The sequence below is a fragment of the Ochotona princeps genome, chromosome 25 (genome assembly GCF_030435755.1).
Source record: "Ochotona princeps isolate mOchPri1 chromosome 25, mOchPri1.hap1, whole genome shotgun sequence".
Taxonomy (NCBI): Eukaryota; Metazoa; Chordata; class Mammalia; order Lagomorpha; family Ochotonidae; genus Ochotona; species Ochotona princeps.
In genome coordinates this window covers 24,065,365-24,081,391 of record NC_080856.1, presented here as the reverse complement: position 1 = coordinate 24,081,391, position 16,027 = coordinate 24,065,365, and the positions used below count along the sequence as shown (strand labels likewise).

General features: G+C 45.4%; 1 protein-coding gene and 1 pseudogene across 19 annotated transcripts in view; one reads left to right on the top strand and one right to left on the bottom strand.

Moving 5' to 3' along the window:
* KMT2C (lysine methyltransferase 2C) overlaps positions 1-16,027 on the bottom strand; it is a 227,018-nt gene that overhangs the window by 201,222 nt on the left and 9,769 nt on the right. The gene's annotated exons all lie outside the window — the stretch shown is intronic.
* LOC118760249 (U2 spliceosomal RNA) lies at positions 15,282-15,459 on the top strand (annotated as a pseudogene).

Here is a 16,027-nt window from a genome sequence, read left to right as displayed (position 1 = left end):
ACTAAAAGCTAGAAGCATTTTGTCTCAGTCCAAATAAAAAAAAAAAAGTATACATTTTGTAGATGAAAGATAAAACTAATGCAGTCATTGTAAAGCATTTAAGGTAGTGCTTTACAATTAAACATCCATTAAACAATCACTAGCTTATAATTTCAACATGATTGTCATAATTCTTACAACAAAATGTATATCACTGAAACTGAAGGACTGACCAGCAGCTTTATGACTGCTAACCAGAAGAAAACTACAGCCACAGACAGGCTGTGACTTTAGGAACTCTGAGAAAGAGAACTTGCATTCTGGACTTAGTCAAGTGACTTCATACATAAAAATCTACTAGAATCCTGAAATGTAAGCCAAGCAGTGCATGCTGTTGCTAAGGACTCCAGGAAAGAATACACTCTGGTGCAGGAGCCCAAGCCATCGCCTCATTTGTAGGGGAAGGTAAGCTCAGGAGGCCGGCGGTGGGGACTGCTGGGTGGGGACTGCTCCGGCGGGGGTACTGTTGGGGGGGCGGGTACTGCTCCAGCGGGGGGTACTGCTCTGGCAGTGGGTACTGCTGGGGAGGGTCCTGCTCCGGCAGGTCCGGCCGCGGGCGGGGGGGGGGGGGAGGCTGCTCTGGCGGGGGTACTGCTCCAGTGGGGGGGAGGGGGTACTACTCCGACAGGTCCGGCGGGGGGGGGGGGGGGTGCTCCGGCTGGGGGTACTGCTCCAGATTTTTCCAGGAATTCTCTCATGAGAGAACTTTGCATACAGCAAATTCATCTTCTAGAATAAGCTCACAGTATACATATACAAATGATGTTTACTATAAACATAATAAAATTCTAAATAAACTGAATTGTTATCAGATGAATGGCTAACCTATTTAGAGTACACCATCCTAGTTTAAAGATTCATTTCTCTTTAACTACAGTCTGATGTGAAAAACAGAAAGAGACACAAACAAAGCCCTTCCATTAACTGGTTCACTCCCCAAAAGCCGCAAAACCAGACCATCTAATCCACAGTCCACGCGGCCGCTGAAGCCAAAATCACTAGATGAATTTGGGGGCTAGCTTCATGGCACCACATGAGTACCAACTCCATCCCAGCCATATGATTTCTACTTCAGCTCCCTGCTAATGTGCCTGGGAAAGCAGCAATAAAAACAAATAAATCAATAAACCTTAAAAAGAAAAAAGTATCTAACATCCTAATTGCAATAAGCAGTCACTTGATCCACATCATTGGATAAATTTTGAAACAAATGAGATTGATACATGTGTATGCTAAAAATGGAGGAAGGACTCAAGAAAACCGCAAAGTGACCAAAACAATATAGACTAATAGGACTTACTGCTGATGTGTGTGTGTGTGTGTGTGTGTGTGTGTATACATATATTTACATACAAATGCAAAAGCTATATGAAGAGCAAAAATCAAGGACACATACAGTCATTATCTCCTAGGATGAGGGTCTGAAGTTCAAGACCTTACATTTTTAAAAACTTAGGCCTCCTGTGTTCTTTAAAATTTTCTCAATGTGTATTACGTTCATAACTTTCTTGTGACACCTTTCCTAATATAATAAAAGGCTTAACACTCTTTTCTAAACACCAAAAATACTTCATCCACAATTTAAAGATCCTATTTTTAAAACACTGAAACAGTAAATATCTGAATATTAGATTTGATTCAACCCAGTTTTAGAAAGAAAACTATCTGGCTCAAATATATCAAAATACACACTTATTTTCCTTCAATAATAGGTCATTTAAATGACTTTTTTTAATGCTTTAAGAGAAACTACTTCTAAAACCAAATAAGAAATCCCAAGCTCAGGGAAAAAAACTAGTGCACGCAGTGTAGAGCTGGCATTACAGGGGCCAAAAATGGTGACACAGCACAACAATCCTCTGCCCTCTGACACCAGTGTCCATGTACTGCACGATTCCTGTCCCAGCTGCTCCACTTCACAGATCCAAGTCAGCTTATGGCCTGGGAAAACAGAAGGGAATAACCCAAGTCCTTCAAATCCTGTACCCAGCATGGAGGACTTGAAGAAGCTCCTGGTTCCCAGCTTCAAATCACTTCAGCCCTGGCAACTGTGGCCATTTGGGGAGTGAACCAGTAGATGGAAGATCTCTCACTCTTTTTTTTTCTCCTTTCCTCCCTCCCTCTCCATAAATTCTACCTTTCAAAAATTAATTAATCAATTAAAAAAAAGAAGACGGCTCCAGCATAGTAGCCTACTGGCTAAAATCCCCACCTTGCACGCAGCAGGACCCCATATGCACACTGGTTCGTGTCCCAGCTGCTCCACTTCCCATCCTGCTCCCTGCTTGTGGCCTAGGAAAGCAGTCAAGAACGGTCCAAAGCCTTGGAACCCACACCTGCGTGGGAGACCCAAAGAAGGCTCCTGACTTTAGATCAGCTCAGCTCTGGCCATTGAAGTCACTTGGGGAGAGAACCAGCGGATGGAAGATCTTCCTCTCTGTCTCTCCTCCTCACTATATCTCCTCTTCTCTGTATATCTGACTTTCCAATAAAAATAAATAAATTCTTTAAAAATAAAAATGGAAAAGCTGACACTGGAGCAAAATAGTGGATTCCTTATTGTCAAATTACAAATTATTACTAAATTTCATCTTAAGGAAAATCTACTAGTCACTACTGTCAACTAAACTCATTTTAAACCTGCTTATTAACTGTAACCTGAGTGATAACTAAGGGTCAACAAATGAAGTCTGATCAATAACAAAAATTATACTAGAATAAACAGGTAGGAGCAGTGTGCCAACTTTTTTTAGATTTATTTATTTTTATTGCAAAGTCAGACAGATACAGAAAGGAGAAGAAACAGAGAAATATCTTCCGTCCGATGATTCACTCTCCAAGTGGCCACAACAGCCAGAGCTGAGCTGGTCCGAAGCCAGGAGCCAGGAGCTTCTTCCAATTCTCCCATGCAGGTGCAGGGTTCCAAGGCTTTGGGCCGTCCTCGACTACTTTCTCAGGCCACAATCAGGGAGCTGGATGGGAAATGGAGCTGCTGAGATCAGAACTGGCGCCCACATGAGATCCCAGCACATTCAAGGCAAGGACGTAAGCTGCAGGGCCACAGCAACAGGCCCAAGAGTGCTAAATTATAAAGAGACCTCTTATTCAAGAAAGATTATGAATCTAGGGGCCAGTGTTGTGGCACAGTAGGTTAAACTTCTACTTCTGAGGATGACAGTCCACATCAGAGTGCTGGCTTGTAAGTCGCAACTACTCCACTTCGAATCCAGCCTCCTGCTGATGTTTCTAGGAAGGTAACCCAAGATGGTAAGACTGCTCTGCCACCCTAAAAGAAATGAATCGAGTTTGGGACTATAAAGTGAAGCAGCAGATGGAACATCACTCTTCACTCTCTTTCAAATAAATAAATCATTTTAAAAGATTGTGAATCCTGGGCCCAGCATGGTAGCCTAGTGGCTGAAGCCCTTGCCTTGCATGCGCCGGGATTCCATATGGGCAGCTGGTTCGTATCTCGGCTGTTCCACTTCCCTTCCACCTCCCGGCTTGTGGCCTGGGAAAGCAGTCAAGGATGGCCCAAAGCCTTGGGACCCTGCACTCACATGGGAGTCCCGGAGGAGGCTCCTGGCTTCAGATCGGCTCAGTTCCAGCCATTGTGGCCTCTTGGGGAGTGAACCAGCAGACGGAAGATCTTTCTGTCTCTCCTTCTTTCTGCTAATCTGCTTTTCCAATTGAAAACAAAACAAAACAAACAAACAAAAAAAGGACAACAAAGCAACTCAAGAAAGGATAAAAGATCTCAGCAGACAGTACACAGGGAACACAGTTCCATCTCGCCACAGGAGCCAAGGGTCTACTGTAGCTACACAAACAAGCACATCATAGAATATATTTTAAACAAGTCACAGACTCACTTTCCCAGGATCCATGAAATACAACAAAAAGCTAAGAAAAATTTTTTCTTTTTTTCTTTTTTTTTTTTTTAAAGATTTATTCATTTCATTACAAAGTCAGATATACACAGAGGAGGACAGACAGAGAGGAAGCTCTTCCATCCGATGATTCACTCCCCAAGTGAGCCGCAACAGGCCAGTGCGCGCAGATCCGAAGCCAGGAACCTGGAACCTCTTCCAGGTCTACCACATGGGTGCAGTGTCCCAATGCATTGGGCCGTCCTCAACTGCTTTCTCTGGTCACAGTCAGGAAGCTGGATGGGAAATGGAGCTGCTGAGATCAGAACTGGCGCCCACATGAGATCCCAGCACATTCAAGGCGAGGACTTAAACTGCAGGGCCACAGCAACAGACCCAAAAAGCTAAGAAAATTTAAAGATAATTTACCCAATAACCTTACATCTTTATTGTCATTACATTGAGTCAAAGCAAAAGAGTGCTTCAGTGTTCTTTTAAAAGGTTACATTTTGTCTATGTCTAAAAAATGAATATGCATGCTCAAAGCAATCACATACCTAGAGTAATAACGACTTTGCAGCTATCAAACTTACATTATCAACTGGAATAGTACTACACTGAAGTTTTCATTCAAATACATTGCTTCCTTATAGAACACAGAACATATATTTCAGCACAATTTAAATTTATTTGTAGAAAAACAGACAAGCATACACACACACATACAGAGAGAGGGGAGAGACATATACACTTCTATACGATATCTACTTATAAACTAACACAGCTGTTTCAACTTGCAGCTAAAAGTATTGTAGAGATATTTTATTACGTTCAACACTATGAAGAAAAAAATGATGCACTAATTAACATCATTAACACCAGCACTAAATATCTTAGAATAGTAACAGTACAAACATGAGTTTAGGGTCAACACTGTGGTGCAGGTACTTAAGGCAACAACTGCAGTGCTGGCATCTTATATGGGCATCAGTTTGAGTCCTGGCTGCCCCATTTCCAATCCAGCTCCCTGCTAATGTGCCTGAGAAAACGGCAGAATATGGTCCAATCCTTGTGCCACAACTACTCCAACGAGGGAGACCTGGAAGGCCTCTCTCTGACATATATGCTTTGCAAATAGAACCAAATAAATTTAAAAAAAGAAGAAGAAGAATTAAGTGGGGTTAGAGAGGCATGGCAGGCCAGGCCTCCATCTGCAGTGCCAGCATCCATATGGGCACCAGTTCAGCTCTGGTTGCTCCATTTCCAATCCAGCTCTCTGCTGCTGTCATGGCAGAAGAGCAGTAAAAGGATGGGCCAAGTGCTTGAACCCTGTACCCTTCTGGGAGACCTGAGGAAGCTCCCGCCTCCTGGCTTAGTATCACCCCACTCCAGCCATTATGGTCATTTGGGGAGTGAACCAGAGGATAGAAGATATCTAAATCAATCAATCTCTCTCTCTCCCTCGAGATATATATATATATATATATATATATATATATATATATATATATCCCTCTCCTCTGAAATCTGCCTCTGCAATTAAACAAATATATTGGGTACCCATCAGGCAGAGAGGATGCCACGTGGGACCACACTGCCTCAGCCCTGAAAACTGCTGGCCCATACTGTATCAGGGCTGCTGCAGATTACCCAGAAAAAGGGGTGTGGGGACACACTGCAGTTGGGGTCCCCGAGGGTGTTTTGGACCGATGCGGAATGACTTTTGGCAGCTTTCACAGACCAGACTCACAGGTAACTGAGGAAGCTGAGATGGGGTGGTTTAGAAAAGGAAATCCAGAGGGCATGTGTGGGTCAGTTCAAGGCACCTGCCCATGTGAGAGACCAGGCTAGGCAGGCAGCATCACCAGTCAGCGCACATGAAATCAGGACAGGGTTGGGTCACACTATCCTGGGTCACAGCATCCCTCCAGCACGCAGAAGAACCAGGGCTGGATGCAGACTGGAAGAGGGTTGGTAGGCTCATCCCTGCCAAACTGCATGCACAAGAGCTGCAGCTGGGGGTGGGCAGGGTCAGGCAAGGTTGTAGAACTAAGGAACACTCAAGACAGTCTGGTTAGAAGCTAAGTCTATAACACAAATGAAATACATTCAGCAACATTACATTAAAAAGAAAGTACATATACCCTGTTAGTTATCTTGAAATCTTTTCTAATATACTATCTCCAGTATAAGACCAAAATCATAACATTATTCAGTGTTTACCCAAAAAGTCCTAACTGTGCTTCATTCTGCCAAAACAGAGCCTCTTTTCTTTCAATTAATGAAACTTTTTATTAAACAAGTCTAATTAGCATGCTTCAATCAATTTATATCCTTTTTTCTCACGATTTAAAAAATATTTTTAAAAGATACATTTATTTGAGTTACACAAAGAGGAAGAGAGAGAGAGAGAGAGAGAGAGAAAGAAATCTTCCATCCACTAGATTACTTTACAGATGGACACAATCGGAGTTGGGCCAGGCCAAAGTCACAAGCCTGGAACTTCTTGGGGATCTGCCACGAGGGTACAAGAGCCCGAGCGCTTGGCCCATCCTCCACTGCTTGCCCAGAACATTAGCAGAGCGATGGATCAGAAGGTTGGCAGCCAGGTCTCAAACCAGCGCCTGTACAGGATGCCAGCTTCAGACTCCACCCACCAGCTCCAATCAAAAGGTTTTCTCATCACCTTTTCCACAAAACAAGAATCTGCAATTATGGACAATTTACCTTCCTGCCCAATAAGCAATTCTACTTCTCCAACTTTCTAAACCAAACATAATCTTAATCAGGAAAAAAATTAAGAAATATAACTAGTCTACTTCAGTTATTCTAATAAACTATCCTAAATAATGACTTAACAGTGGTCTTGGCCTTTTAAATAAATGTACTGAAGACTTTTAATGTAGGGTGGATAGGACAGAGCAAGGTAACTACGGGTCAACTTCTGATTGTCTTTCCAAATAAGCCAAGTCAAGAAAGTATTTTTTCAAATCTACTATTCCATAAAATCTCATCCGCTCAGAATCCTGATTATACATTATTACCTTTCACACAATGGTCTCCAAAGCTAACATTAATTCCTCTAAAATCCATAATAAAACTTAAAGAAGTTAAGATTTAGAACATACCCAAGAACGCAGGCCTTCTAGAAAGGGCTTGTATTGCAGAGGCTAAGTATAAATCTAGGCTTTTTGGTCACCAGCGCAAACTAAGACTCAAAAACCACTCTCCTATTTAAAAATTACATTATAATTTCAAAGAATCACCTGTAGTGAATTATGAAGCTATTTTAAATAAAAATATTTAGAGAATATGGTGCCATGGCATAGAGGGTAAAGCTGCTGCTGCCACGGCCTGCAGCGCTGGCATCCTACCAGGGCTGGTTCAGGACCTGGCTACTCCGCACCGGATCCCTCCACCCGCTAAAGCCTGGGAAATAAGTGGGGGACGGCACAAGAACTTGAGACCCTGCACCTACATGGGAGTCCCAGAAGAGGCTCCTGGCTCCTAATTGAGGTCAGCTCAGTGCTGGCCATTGTGGCCATTTGGGGAATGAATGAGAGGATGGAAGATCTCTCTGGAATTCTTCCCCAAGTCAAAATAAATAATTTTTTAAAAAATGTTTAGAACCCCAGCTTTAGGCAACTGTCTAGGTTGCCTTGTACATAGTTAAGTGTTACAATACTGGAAGGAAAGCAGCCAATAGCTAGTGGACATCCTGGGCCTGGTTAATGTCAAATCTGTGTTAACTATATCAGTGTACCCACATAGTTGCTTATTCTATTTTTTCTTTAAAGATACACGGGGAGTTCTGATGGCCACTGTGAAGTCTGCACAGTGAAAGATGGGGAACACAGCTGGGACCCACAAGCCCAGCCCCCGGGCACACTGCCTTGCAACAGGGGGAGGAGGGGAGCAGTTACAGATTGCTTGGAGGAGGTCTGGGAATGAGCTGGATTGGAAACCACCAAAAGGATTTTTGACAGGGGAGCAGTGACATCTGAGGGCTTCCACAGACTGAACTACTGTAGTCACGGTGAGGGAGCTGAGACAGGGTGGTTCAGAGAGAGTAAACCAGAGGGCATGTGTGAGTCAGGCCAAGGCAGCCGCCCACACAGGAGACCTGGGCTGGGCTAAGTAACATCACTCACTGCCTGCTGGCGCACGTGTAAGCTTAACTGGGGGACACGCCGGGTTGGGCTAGGCTGCAGTACCCGCACATGTAAGCGCCAAGGTAGGGGATGAGCCATGTCAGGTTGCAGCACCCGCCAGAACGTGAGAGGATCAGATTGGGGCCGATTCTGTAGGGGATCTGTGGGCTTCCCTCTGTGGGGCTGTAGCACCTGTCAGTTTACAACAGAGCTAGGTGTGGTGACAGGCCAAGCCAGGCTAGATCACAGAACTTACCAACACTCACAGGAACGTGGGGCTGGGAGATAGCTGGTCAGGGGCAGGTTATAGCATCTACCAGCACATGCAAACACCGAGACTGAGGACAAACCATGTCAAGCAGGGCACAGCACCCACTGGCATGTATGAGAGACAAAAAAGGATGTGGACCACACCAGGCTGGTCTAGGTTGCAACACCTACCAGCTAGAATTGACATTAGGCTAAGTTAAAGCACCCATTGGGACAAGCAAGATCCAGTGCTGGGAACAGGCCTGGTAGGGGAACTTTAGCGACTCCCTTACTAGGCTGTAGCTCCCTATGGTGAGAGCAAGAGCAAGACTGGGGGTGAACCAGGATGGCCAAGGCTGCAGCACCCACTGGCATGTGTATGGGCTGGGTCAGGGAGTAGGCCAGACTTGACTAGACCCCAGAATGTGTTGGCACTTCGAGACCTAGAATGTGTGCGTGATGTATTGGGCAAGGCCACAGTACCCTAGGTTCATACGACAGCTGGGTGAAGGGGTGGGCCAGGCTGGACTAGGCTGTAGCACCTGCCAGCAAGAGCAGCAATGGGTGCGGGCCAGATGGGCTAGTCTGTAGTACCCACTGGTGAGTTCCAGGAGTGGGACTAAGCCATGTCAGGCTGGGTCAGAGCACCCACCAGTATGTGTGAGATTCAGGGTTAGGAACCCTGGAAGGAGAACTAGGAGAACTCCCCTGTTAGGCTGTAGCTCCCAATGGTGAGCACGACAGCCAGGGTTAGAGGCAGGGCTGCAGCACCTGTCTGCATACATATGGGCAGGCTGGGCTGGGCTGGGCCAGTCTACAGCAAACACTGGCATTAGCCAGAGCGAGGATGGGGTGCAGTCAGGCCAGGTTGGGCCATAGCCCCCAGCAATTCACCAGGGCTCATGCCAAGCAAGGACCAGGATGGACTAGAATAAAGCACCTGTCATTCAGACCTGGGAATGGGGGCAAGCTAGGCTAAGCTGGTTTGCAGCACCTGCCAAAATACTGAGACTGGAAGTGGGCCACCTCTGACTGTGCTGCAGTATCCACAGGCATTAGCAAGACTCAGGGTTGGGTGTGGGTCTGGATGGGGAACTTCAGGGACTCCTCTGCCAGCCACTGCTTCCACTGGTGAGTGTGAGAGCTCAGACTGTCGGCAGGCTATAGGCTACTGGCTGTAGCACCCACGGGGCCAATATGTAGGCTGGGCATAGGCATGGGCCTGGGTGAGGCAGTTGCACCCGCTAGGGTACATGAGAATCACAATGAGTGTGGGCCACCATGATAGACCACAGCACCAGCCAGTAAGTACCAGAACAGGGTATGAAACATTTCAGGCTAGACCACAGTATCCCCTGGCAAACACAGTATCTGGGGCTGGCAGCATGTCTGGCAGGAGAACTATAGGCACTCCCCTGCTAGGCTGCAGCTCCCACTGGTGAGGAGTACAAGAACCAGGACTGGGGGTGAACCAGACTGGAAAAGATGGCACCACGTATTGATATATGTGTGGGCTGAATCTGGGTGCGAGGTGGACTGCCTGCCATGTGTCCAGAAAGAACCAGATGGGATGTGGGCTAGGCCAGTCAAGGCCACAGCAGTCCGGCACTCACAAAAGCTAGGGTTGTACAGCCTGGCTGGGGTTACTGGGGGTCATCCCAATTAGGCAACAGCACCTTCTATTGTGCATGAGGTCTGGGCCTGTGACAGGCTGGGCTCGGCTAGGCTGCAGCACCCACCGGTTTGCATGACATATGGGGCTAGAGACAGCACTGATTAAGCAGCTACATGCACCGCTATGTGTGTTGGCTGTGCAGGTGATGGAGACCAAACCCGACCCTGCACTGGGTGGTGCAATCAAGCCTGAGGACCCCAGACAAGGGTGGGGGACTACTCAATTAGATCCTTGGGACTCAAACCCTGGCACAGGATTCAACCTTGGGAATCTATGTATCGCGACTAGGCCTCCTCAGTTGCTGATGCCTGTGCAGTGCACAGCATGCCTACACACACAACACTCCTGGCCAAGCTTTGCAGCAGTGTCAGAATCTGTGGATGCACTAAGCCAACAGACCCTGGAAAGCTTTTCTCAACGCCAGTGCAACAAAGCCAACCATGTCTCAGCAGCACCCTCAGAACACTGTTCCCACATCAGCATCTCTAAGGTGTCATCACACTGTCCCCCAACTCAGGGGGCTGCTATGGTTCAACAGTAAGCAGTGGCCCCCTCTCCTTCCTTACCAGCAGACAGATACAGAAGGAAATAAATGAACAAAACCTGTCCCTCCAACTTCCTCCCTACATCAGCCCTCCCCACTCTAACTGGAGGCCCACATGGACATACATTCCTCTCAATTATATAAACAGTATTAAAATTAGATTAAAAATTTTTAAAAATGTTTGGGTCCGGCAGCGTGGCCTAGCAGCTAAAGTCCTTGCCTTGAATGCCCCAGGATCCCATATGGGCACCGGTTCTAGTCCCAGCAGCTCCACCTCCCATCCAGCTCCCTGCTTGTGGCCTGGGAAAGCAGTCAAGGACAACCCAAAGCTTTGGGACCCTGCACCTGCGTGGGAGACCCAGAGGAGGTTCCTGGTTCCCGCCTGTGGATCGGCACAGCACCGGCCATTGCAGTCACTTGGGGAGTGAATCATCGGACGGAAGATCTTCCTCTCTGTCTCTCCTCCTCTATGTATATCTGACTTAATAATAAAAATAAATAAATTTTTTTTTAATTTTTTTAAATGTTTAGAAGACACAAAGCAAATTTATAATCTATTGATTGGCACATAACATATTCAAACATGATTAAAATTCAATATGAACTTGAATTTCAAAATTTTTATTTTGCTGAAATTTGTTGAAGAACTGGGCCCAGCATGGTAACCTAGCAGCTAAAGTCCTCACCTTGAACGTACCAGGATCCCATGGTCACCAGTTCTAATCCCAGATGCTCCACTTCCCATCCAGCTCCCTGCTTGCGGCCTAGAAAAGCAGTCAAGGATGACAGCCCAAAGCCTTGGGACCCTGCACCAGCGTGGGAGACCTGGAAGAAACTCATGGCTCCTGACTTCGGATCAGCACTGCTCCAGTCGTTGCAGCTGCTTGGGGAGTGAATCAGTGGAAAAAAGATCTTCCTCTATGTCTCTCCTTCTCTGTATATCTGATTAATTCCAATAAAAATAAACCTTTTTAAAAATTTTTGTTGAAGAACTAAGACTCACAGATGATGTAATTAAGACTTAATACTGTATTTGAGAAAATAATCTCTATTATCAATTAATAATCTACCTCAATCATTCTTGGTATTTTTGTTTCCACTAGAGCACAAAGATGCTGCAGAGCCCATCCTCCTCAAAGATCAGTTTAATCAAGCACTATGCATTTTACCAACTTCATGACCCCCACCACTTTTCCACAACGTCCCCTAAAACCCCAAATGTTATCTACCAAACAAAACACATACATTAGCAAGTCAAGGACAGTGGTCAATCCAGAAGGCTACATAATAAAGACAAATGAAAACTAGAGCAATAAGGTCAGAAACAGTAAAGACTACTTATTCGAAAGGTAGAGTACAGAAATAAGGACAGAGCAAGATCTTCCATTCACTGGCTCATTCTCCAAATAACCACAACAGCCAAGGATGGCTCACGCTGAGGGGAGCAGCCCCAAACCATCTGGGCCTCCCACAGGTGTGGTAGGAGGCCAAGCACCTGGGCCACCCTCACTGCTTTCCCAGGCACATCAATAAAGAGCTGGATAAGAAACAGCGCAGTCAGAGTTGGACTGGTGCCCATAAAGGATGCTGATGTCACAAGTGGTGGCCTAACCTGTTAAGATAAACTATCTCCGGGAAGTCTAACTCCGAAGATTAACTCCTGAGGAACATCAGTCATTTTTGAGGAGGAAAGCCACATCCGGCTCACTTATACTTTCCTCAACTTAAAAGATTCACATTAAAGCATGTCTAAGGGTATAAAAACATGACACTCACTCCAGTGTTGTGACACAGCAGGCAAAACCACAGCGTGTGTCTCCCTAGAAGTACCAGTTCAGCCTAAGCTACTCTGATTCCAATCCAGCTTCCTGCTAACATACCTGGGAAAGCAGCAGATCACAGTACACGAACTTGGGTCCCTATCATCTCAGTGGGCAGGATATAAACTATCACTTATTATATCATCCTATTTTAAAAATGCACTTTGGGGCAGGCATTTGGCACTGTGGTTAAGACTGCCACTTTGGGATGCCTAGATCCCACGCTGGAGTGCCTGGGTTCCAGCAACACTTCTGTTCTCTGCTCCAGCTAACTGAACTTCACACTCTGGAGGGACATCAGCTGATGGCTCAAGCACATGGGTCCCTGCCACCCACACCACACACAGGAGGAGATTGAGCCTGAGGCCTCACCTCCCAGCTACAGCACATCTGAATAGTAAACCAGCACATGGAAGATTTCTTTCTCTCCTTCTCCCTCTCTTCGTATCTCTGTATCTCCATTTCCCTCTCACTTTGCCTTTCAAATTAAAACATCTGAAAGGCAGAGAACAATTGCACTGTAGCTACTGGGACTATAACATTGAGAAACCAGTTATCATGCACAAGGAGTTTTTAATTCATCATCTCCCTCAGTTGTGTCCCGACTTAAAAACTCTTGCAGAGCAAGTTTCCAGGCTCACGGAGACTGCCACAAGTACCAAGCACTTCCTTATTAACCATATTTAAAGTATTGAAGCTTGAGCAAATTTACTTGAAAACAAATTAATACTTGAACATTATCCCCAAAATAACCTCACTTCTACACACTTGTACTTCACCATGCTTTTGTGGATAATACACTCTTATAAATGAACATCATCTATATCTTTTGTTATCTATAATTGAGATTTTACTGAAACTGACAATGTACAGTTTGTACAAAATTCTATATATACTGAAAACCTATAAATCCACAAAATGAGGTCCAGCATGATAGCCTACTGGCTAAATCCTAGCCTTGCATGTGCCGGGATCCCATACAGGTGCCAGTTAATGTTCTGGCTGATTCGCTTCCCATCCAGCTCCCTGCTTGTGGCCTGGGAAAGCAGTCGAGGACAGCCCAAAACCTTGGGACCCTGCACCCACGTGGGAGATCCAGAAGAAGCTCCTAGCTTCTGGTTTCAGATCGGCTCACTCCAGCCATTGAGTCCACCTGGAGAGCAAACCAGCAAATGGTCTTTCTCTCTGTATCTACTTTTCTCTGTAAGTCTGCTCTTGAATAAAAATAAATCTTTTTTTTTAAGCCATAAAATGTCATTCTTTCTAGAAGTTATCACAGGGGACAGCATGATGGTAGCACAAGCTAATCCTTCACCTGAGCTACGAGCAGCCCATATCAGTGCCAGTACTACTCCTGGCTGCTCCCCTTCTAATCCAGCACCCTGGTTAGAGACTGTAAACACGGCGAGCATTGCCCAAGGCCTCACTCAGTCTCCCACGTGGGTACCAAGAAGGAGCTCCTGTCCCCTGGCTTCAGCCTAGGTCAGCTGCAGCTATTGCACTAATGCAGGGAGAGAACCAGTGAATGGAAAAAAATCAGTCTCTCTCACTCTCACAAACTCTCAAGAAAAAAAAAAAATAAATCTTAAAAATAAATAAAGAAAAAATGATTACAGGGTTAGCAGTACGGCATCCCATATGGCAACCAATCCAAGGCTCAGCTACTCCACTTCCCGATCCAGGTTCCTGCTAATGCGCCTGTGTAAACAGTGAAGCCCGTGCACTTACACAGGAGACCTGGAAGAAGCTCCTGGCCACTGGCTTCAGCCTGGCCCACCCATGGCCATTGCAGCCATTTGGGGAGTGAACCAGTGGATGAAAGATCTCTGCATGTGTGTCTATTGTCCTCTCTGCTAACTTTGACTTTCAAATAAACACACAGAATATTCAGGCCCTGGCACAATAGCCTAGTGATTAATGTTCTCACCTTGCATGTACCGGGATCCCATAAGGGCACTGGTTTATGTACCAGTGGCCCCGCTTTCCATCCAGCTCCCTGTTTGTGACCTGGGAAAGCAGTTGAGGACAGCCCAAAGCCTTGGGACCCTGCACCCACATGGGAGTCCCGGAAGAGGTGTGAACCAGCAGACGGAAGATCTTCCTCTCTATAAATCCAATCTTTCCATAAAATTAAATAAATCTTAAAAAAAAAAAAAAAAACTTTCAGAAAATAGTTATTCCATGGATTTTCCAGCCTCAAACCTGAAGGCAACTAACTCTTCCTTTCAGGAAGTACCAATATACTCAAATCTTCATAAGCTGTTACATAAATCTCACAAATTCACAATAGCATATTCATGATAAGGTTAAATTCTTTTAAGATTTATTTATTATTTTTATTGGAAAGTCAGATTTACAGAGAGAGGTAGAGAAAGAACTTTCATCTGCTAATTCACTCCCCAAGTGACCACAACAGCCAGAGCTAAGCCAATCTGAAGCCATGAGTCTGGAGCTTCTTCCAGGTCTCATGAGGGTCCCAAGGCTTTAGGCTGTCCTCTACTGTTTTCCCACGCCACAAGCAGGGAACTGGATGGGAAGTGGAGCAACCAGGACTTGAACCAGTGCCCATAAGGAATCCTGCCACTTGCCATGGTGAGGATTAGCTAATTGAGCCATTTCAATCTTTAACATTACTTTAGCAAAATTGGACTACCACAAAACAACATGTTATAAAGTGCATATATACTATTCTGACAAAACAACAAGGAATAATTTTTTCTGTAGGAAACAATTCTACTTGAAAAACATGGGAGAATCAAAAATTTTCAAAACAGATTAAATGCAAACTTTTTATTCAAGCATCCATTTAGTAACGCATTACATCCTAAGATACAAAACTACTCCCTACCATGGAATGTTAGGAGAACACCTAAGAGAGCCAGCCTCCCATAATTCAGTATCATATCATTTTCTGGTAAATAAAAACAACCACCCACCGCTTCTTGGTCTTTTGGCTAAGATCAAGTGTAGTAAAAACAAACAGCCAGCAAATGGTTTCACCTCTTTGAAAATATTATTTTCGCTTAAAATGAGACAAGACAGGGCTTTCTTCCTTTGTAAATGTTTCTTCCATGTTTTTAGGATTTATTCTTATCTGAAAGGCACATTGCACAGACAGCACAGAGACTCAGGGGTCTTTCCATCTACTGGTTCACTCCCTACAAGGCTGCAATGGCCAGAGCTGAGCTGATCCAAAGCCAGGAACCAGGAGCTTCTCTCAGGAGTCCCACACAGGTGGGAACAGGGCCATTCTCTGCTTCTTTACCAGACCAAAAGGAAAGGGTTGGATTGAAAGGGGAGCATGAGACATGAGCTGACACCCATATGGAATGCTGGTGCCACTTATTTTTATTAGAAAGTCAGATTACAGAGAGGAGGAGAAGACAGACAAAAAGATCCTCCATCTGCTGGTTCACTCCCCAAGTGGCCACAACAAACAGAGCTGAGACAATACGAAGCCAGGAGCCAGTACCCTCCTCCAGGTCTCCCACACAGGTGCAGGGACCCAAAGCTTTGGACTGTCCTCGACTGCTTTTTCAGGTCACAAGCAGGGAGCTGGATGAGAAATGGAGCAGCCAGGACATGAACTGGCGCCCACATGGGATCACAGTGGCAAGCTAACCAAGGACTTTAGCCACGAGGCTATCATGCCGGGTCCCCATTCTTAAATATTTCTAAAG